This window comes from Hibiscus syriacus, unplaced genomic scaffold (assembly GCF_006381635.1).
Source record: "Hibiscus syriacus cultivar Baekdansim isolate YM2019G1 unplaced genomic scaffold, ASM638163v2 tig00006507_pilon, whole genome shotgun sequence".
In the NCBI taxonomy this organism is placed as follows: domain Eukaryota; kingdom Viridiplantae; phylum Streptophyta; class Magnoliopsida; order Malvales; family Malvaceae; genus Hibiscus; species Hibiscus syriacus.
In genome coordinates, this window is record NW_024062101.1 from 232,477 (window position 1) to 239,712 (window position 7,236).

The window sequence follows — 7,236 nt, forward strand, 5'->3', positions numbered from 1 at the left end:
GTATCTCTGAATAATATCTGTAAACTCTGGTGTGTTCCCTAATCATATAAATATTTTATCTAATTTTCGACTTGAATTCTGTTCTGATACATGATCTGAATTCTGTTCTGATTTCTGATCTAGATTCTGTTTTGATGTCTGTTATGAATTCTGTTTTGATTTCTGATATCTCTGTTTACTGACGGAAAAATGTTTTAATTGGGGGGTATTGTTGAAGGAAGTATTTCCGCAGGTTCCTCGGCTTTGTGCTCATGGCCTTACAAGTTGTGTGGGTTGGGTGTATGGTTCTGGGGAACCTACACATTATGTTGTGTTGGGATGGGATGTGGGTATATATATATATGTTTTAAAAAGATTTGAAAAGTTACATGGTTTTTGGGAACACACTAGATAACATATTCTAATCTCCTGAACTCAGTCATCCGAAATATTTCTCTGAACTGAAAGCTCATTGTCTGTTACCATCTGAAATATCAGTAGGATCTCCGATCAGTATAAAAATCTGTAGATGTTCGGAAACAATAAGAAAACATATGTTTATCTGTATCTGCACGTTCTTCAGCATCATCTGGTAGTTTTTTATCACTGAGCTTTCCGAAGCTTAATCTATTACTCAACATTGCAAGTTAAAAGAATTGTACCAGTGCATCTATCGTCATCAGTATGGGAGTTCTTCTGGCGTTGCTTCCAGAGATTAGTACATGTGATTAGGGGGCATGTAATTGTATTTTGTTTTATATTTGAGTTTGAAAATTTGTTTTAATTCTGCATACCGATTAATGATTTTATGAGCATACATGTTTTGATAAAAAGTTTTAAGTTTTCCGCTATTTTACAGTGGATCGCTCCGGTGACCCTAATGTGAACACTCCAGATCGGATCGGGTTACCCGTATAGGTCTGGGCTTACATTTATGCATCCCACCAACAACTGCACAGTTTATCAGAATGAATGAACTTACTCGAAAATTGATTTGTAATCTCTACATTCTTCCCTCCTTGGTGCTATTGTCGTCTTCCACCAGACTTCCCAATTTGACGATGTCTTCCACGAGAATTTTCCCATCTATTTTGCATTGAAATAATGATATAATTGTTGTCACTCTTATGAACAGATCAATCAAATGATTCACCCTAACAACATAGAAGTGGTACAATCTAAATTCTTAGGTTACTTAAAACATCTTTCTTTTGCTAAACTACCCTTTTCCATGCTATATAGAAACAGCAATAAGGCAGATGAATGACTAGTAAATCCAATCAGATTAAGCTAAGTTAATAGTTTGCTCAATCATCTCGAGATACGGATTCATCTAATGACAATTAATTGCGGAAGCCGAGGACGCGTAAGTCATCATTTTCTGCTTAATCATAATGCTCCAATGATAAAATGAACACACGGATCTTTCAACTATTTTCCAGCCATAAAAGCAGACTAAGAGGCTCCTCCAGAAATGGATTAACAGCAGCACTGAAATACACATACCTAAGCGTGAAGTATATTCTTGTCTATTTATTTATTAGGATAAAGTTAAAGCAAAAAGAAGAAGATTTGCGAAGCTGACCTCAATCTTTTGAAAGATTGCTGATGAGTTCTTGCACGCCCTCCTTTGCTAGTGTATTCTTCAAGTATTGAGCAACGGCAGACACCTCCTCGGGAGTGACTTTCCCATCATGATCACTGTGGACAGAACATTTCTCACAAATCTGAGTACGTAGACCTTGCAGTAATTAATGTGATGGTAAATATGCTCGTGTGATGATTGAGGATATAGAAAAATCATGAGAAAAGGAAAATTCCAAAAACAAATTTTCACCTGTCAAGTACTCGCCATCGATCACCAATTTTTGCATCTACATCATCTATTTCCTTCTCCAGATTTTGGAGCATAGCATCAACCTAATGAGTGGCAAGAAGCACATATGACAAGAAAAGATAAATTGCCAGAAATACTTTGTCTGGATAAGTGTACTTTTTCAGTAAGCACTGAAGAAACCTCATTGCTATCAGACGCTTAACTAGAATGGTCACTTTCCTCTCGTGCAGCTCTATATGCCATAATGGCATCATTTTCACCATCTGCACCTTCTTTGTCTACCATGCTATTATAAAGTTCTATCTGGCAACATTGGCAAAATCCAACATCATTTCTTTGAGCTTTTTTTTATTAAGCTAAGCAGAAAACTTCAACCAATTTAAAACAACCAATGACATTCAAAGAACTGCACACCTGTGAAGCTGCCTTTGGGCTATTTTTTATTAAGCTAAGCAGAAAACTTCAAGACTAGAGGTCCGATTTTGCAGGCATTGAGATTATACCAAACTCCTTCACAACAAGCTGGGTCAACTGAGCCCCATAGGAGGCCTAAAAATAGTAAACAACGTGAAGTAGAGGAGGCTATTCATATGAAAATAATATAATGCATCTTCCATTTTCATTTTCAACCTTGATCAGTTCTTCCTGCATCTCAACGTACTCCAGCTTCCTTCTCCTTTCTGAAACAGGATCTTCAGATGTTAAAGCCATAACACCAACAGTATCCACAACTTCATCAGATAGAGAGGAAAGTGTAGCCCGAACAGCATCTTCAGGCTTCAGCTTTCCTGATACAGTGAATGCCCTAGAGGATATCACATCAGAAAATATGCAGATTAAGATTTAGAATTAAACATAGCAATGAGTATCAGATGTTCAATTCAGCGCCAGCGAAACATTGAAGACAACATAAAACACAACTTTGAATCACCTTGAAAGGATCAAAAGGGAAGATGGGACTGCATGATTGAGAGACAAATCTAGTCAATCCAGAAGCTGCATGCATATACTAACCATATTAAGGAGAAAAATCAAATGTAGTTGATATTGCAATTAAAATACATAACCAATGTAGTTGAAAGAAACATGGAATCATGCAAATCCAGAATTCTATCAATATATGAGATAATGGCACATCTCATAAACTTATCATTGCCTACGCAGTGCAGATAGAGATTGCAAAGTCTCAGGCACTTAATTGACAACGGGAAAAGTAAATAAGCACATAAAAGAATAAAAAAGAACACCTGTTGACGCATTTCTTCTACTGAGAGTGCTCCAAGCATCCCTCATTCCCTACAATCTTCACGAAGTTCAGCTTCTGATAGAGACTCCACCTCCTCTGCTTGAATCAGCTTGTCATCATTCTTAATCCTAAAATAAAAATAATAACTATAATAAGAAAACAGTAACAATAACAACATTTGCAATAACTTAAAAGCACTGAAGAAGGAAAAAGGTAGGCAGAGAAAGGATTTACAGCTTAGCTGGACCCTAAAAGTTAAAGTGAAGGAGAAGCTAACAAAAGTAACTTGCTTCAACTAAAATACGTAAGAAAGAAAACCATTTTCAAAACTTCCATTGCCTTCTATATTCCAATAATACTGCACTTGCTCTTTAGTTTCAGCATACTCCACATATGAATGAAAGAATTGAAGGAGACATACCTATGCATTTAAATTTCCAAATTTTATAGATATTGTATATTACATATTTCATATCAGTATCACTGCGTTCTCAAAATGAAGACTACCCCCTCCCAAAATCTAAATCAGAAAACTAAACAAATAAATGAACACTTAGTATGAAGTCTAGCGGTTTTAAAATGCAATACAAGAAGTGATGATTTAAAGGATAAAATTAAATATGTTTAAACTTTATGTGGTAAAAGAGAACCATCAATAAATAGAAAGTAGATATCTCTACAAAAGAAAAGAATTTCTCATGAATTCACAAGGATCAAGTGAAAAATGGTCAGGAAAAAATAAACCACCCAGGCAACCACAATAAGAAACAAGCTCAGTAAGCAGATCTGATATATAGTCCATTCACTCTTCTTGCATATATCAAACTCCATTGATATGTTCTTCCAGAGGTACACAACAGTTAATTAATTCAGATTGGATAAACATATTTCACCTTTGGAGTCTCTTCTGAAGCATATAACGCAAATATGCATCTGTTCCAAAAGGACTGATTCCCATGTATTTGCACATATTTACTAATCGAGGCCTGGTAGAGGAAACATTAGCAAACGTGACAATTTTAAATTAAGTTGTCAAACAGTTTCAAATACAAAAAAAAAATCTACGAGGAATAACCTGCTGATATTATCTAGAGTGAGTTCATCATTAAACAGCTTGGCAAATCCAAGAATTTCATCATTAGATACGCCAGCACCCCTTCTGACCTGCAAAATATCAATATTGTAATTGCTAAAGTTAAATAACAGGAGAAGGGAAAAGAGGTAAGAAAAATCATAGGTGAGATAGGATCGTACCCTATTCAAAAATTCATCAAGATCTTCAGCAGTCTTCTTAATTTCTCCACTCCTTGAATTTTGAACCTCCTTTGCCATTTCTTTAACTGTATCTTGAAGAAACTTGGCATATTCTATTCTTGCATGGAGCCTCCTTTTCAGTGCTTCCTACATGTTCAGCAACTGAGAAAAATGCATCCACCAAAGAAGGGGAGGGGAGCAGGCACAAGCCACACACAGAAAAAGAGACGGTTCCAACAATAAATCAGACCTAAAGCACTCATTTGATAATACTTCTCCAAAACCAGAACACTCCATAATGTAGGACATAACATCAATAATGCAAACCATTCAATTTTATAGGTAATGTTCCTGTCTGGATATATTTTGCAGATTACCATGTGATTAAATGCAAAAATATGCAAGGATACCTTAAGATATTCCCGATTCACATGGCAGGGCCCTTCCCTATCGATGTATATCACTCTACTTCAAATTATCAGCAATAGCCCAATAAAGATAATCAATTATACTTGATATTATAATCTCATCATGTTTTATGTTATTGATATTTTTCCCTATATTTTTGCATGCCTCTTTATTTTCTCCTGAGCAAGGTACATCAACATCCCACCTGTTAAAAACTCATGCATATAAGAAGCTTAAATCAAGGTGAACATAAAACTTGTTAAAAAATTGGTTCACATCTTGCTCTCAATCAAGTATTAAGATCCAACAGCACTTCTCTGAACAAACAACAACAACAATAATAATCAGAAAACTTCATGCAATGCATTTTTTCACATATGCCATCACAATTAAATTATGGTGAATAAGAAACTCTTGTTGTTTCAGAAGAAAACTAAACAAATAAAGAAAGATCAGTTCAAGTGTGACAAAGAAAAAGATGCACTCATTCTCACCAACGTCATGAATTCATGCATGAAAAAAGATAAACCAAAGTTCAATGACTCCGGCTTTAACACGAGTTTCTAAAAAGAGGCAAAATAACTTCAAGAATAAAACTTGAACAGCAATGGGTGATAAATCAAATCAACAAGAAAAGCAAGCAAAATTTAAAAAAAATGCCACTCTACCTGCTCTTTCATCTTGTCTTGAAAAGTAGATGGCAACATGTTAGGAAACAGTTTCAAGAAAACAGGCAAAAGAAATTCCATGAACTGAACTATGATAAAAACTGCAAATGGAACTAACCTAAAGATATCGGCAGTAGTTCGAGTCAATTGTTGCCTCTCCCTTCTAGATAAACTTCTACCACCAGCCAGCTTTAGCAGCAATCTAGAGCTGATCCTCACATCAACCCAAAGTAGCTTAAAACCCAACCAGTAGTGTTGCAAAGTAGAGCGGATTTCATGTTTCCAATGAACAAGTTTCTTTGCCCAATGCTCCCTGTAAAAAGCAATAGAAAAACAAATATGCAGTTGATCAAAAATCAATATGAATCGTGTTAATAGTTTTATTTATATTATTAAAAAAATTAAAGTATAAGATTTTACCTGCTCATTGAAGCTACAGCTCTTAAAGCATGACCAATACCAAGAACAGTGGTCCATACGCTTTGCCAAATGGATTTGGCAACCTCATGAGAATCTTGCACGCGTTTAGCTTTCGCTTTGGCTTTAGCAGTAGTCAAACCTTCAACAGCTTGATCACATTCTTCTGCAGATGCTTCTTTTCTCTTTTTCGCAACCAATTCTTCATCATCACTACCAGGTGCAGGTTGTCTAGCAGTAGCTGTTGAGGCATGACGAACAGAATGTGACATCAATCTCACACTCAATGGAGAAATGAATTGGAATCTTCCACTTCTAGGACTCAAACAAAACTGGGATTGCCTGGGATCTATAACTACGGTATCCTGATGCTGAAAACCCCAGTAAATCCTGTTTTGCAACTGAATTTACATCCAGTTGCTTTAGATGATTAATATCTTCGGCTGGATAGTCCACATTGGAGATATAAGCACGTGATTCCCACTTCTACGTTGGATGGTCAAGAAAATGGAAAGTCTGGACTTGGCGTAACGATGCATTCAGGTAATCGGAAACAAATCTTCTCCTTCTTAAAATTGCTCTAGAAGCCATTATCAAATGTTTTTTCTTATCAACAGGGCATTCACCTATCTCGAACAACACCTCAATTAAAAATTTAAAACCTGGTTGAGACAACATTTCAAATAAAGAACAACAACACGCCACAGGATACCAAGGTAAGTTTATTGCTTCAAAATAATAAAGAAAAATAAAAATATATCAGCGGATTATCTTTTCTCATATCACTTCACTTCTCTTTTCGCCTCAAGGAAAATAATCCAAACAACACTGAAATAAATTTTCATTTTGTTTCGAAGTTTGATGCCGGAAAAAAATGGAGAGAGTTAGAGAGAGAGTGTGAGTCTTCGAAATGCAAGTTTTCTGCGGGCAAATTTAGAGAGGTCCATGGAGGAGTTACTTGGTCAACGTTCGTTGATAATCTTAGTAGGAGAGTGCGTCGTAGTGCTTTATGGGATCGTTTTAGTTATTATGGAAAAATCATTAGGGTGTTCATTCCTTTTATCAACAACATACCAAAGTATAAGGTTAGTACGTTTGCGTTTGTCCATTTCGCAAGCAAGGAGGATCTGTGCAATGCAGTGGAAAAGATGAACAATGTCACGATTGATGGAAGGAAAATTTCTGTGACAATAGCTAAATATGAGAAATTATCTGGGTCGAGAAGGCAGAAAGATGGTAGGGTTGAGGGATCAAATAGTATTGAAAAAGGAGGGGCAGAGGCTGGAAGATTGTCTTCTCCAGTTGAAGGGGCAAGGAAGATGGAGATGATGAATAGGTTTCATGATGGAATGACCTATAAAGATACGGTTGTTGGGGTGAATAAAGATTCACAGGGTATTCAAGAGGGTAGACATAGAAATAAGAAG

General features: G+C 36.0%; 1 pseudogene; it reads right to left on the reverse strand.

Annotated features, from left to right (window-relative positions):
- Nucleotides 1–979: 979 nt before the first annotated feature.
- On the reverse strand, nt 980–6,478 carry LOC120200732 (annotated as a pseudogene).
- Nucleotides 6,479–7,236: the final 758 nt, after the last annotated feature.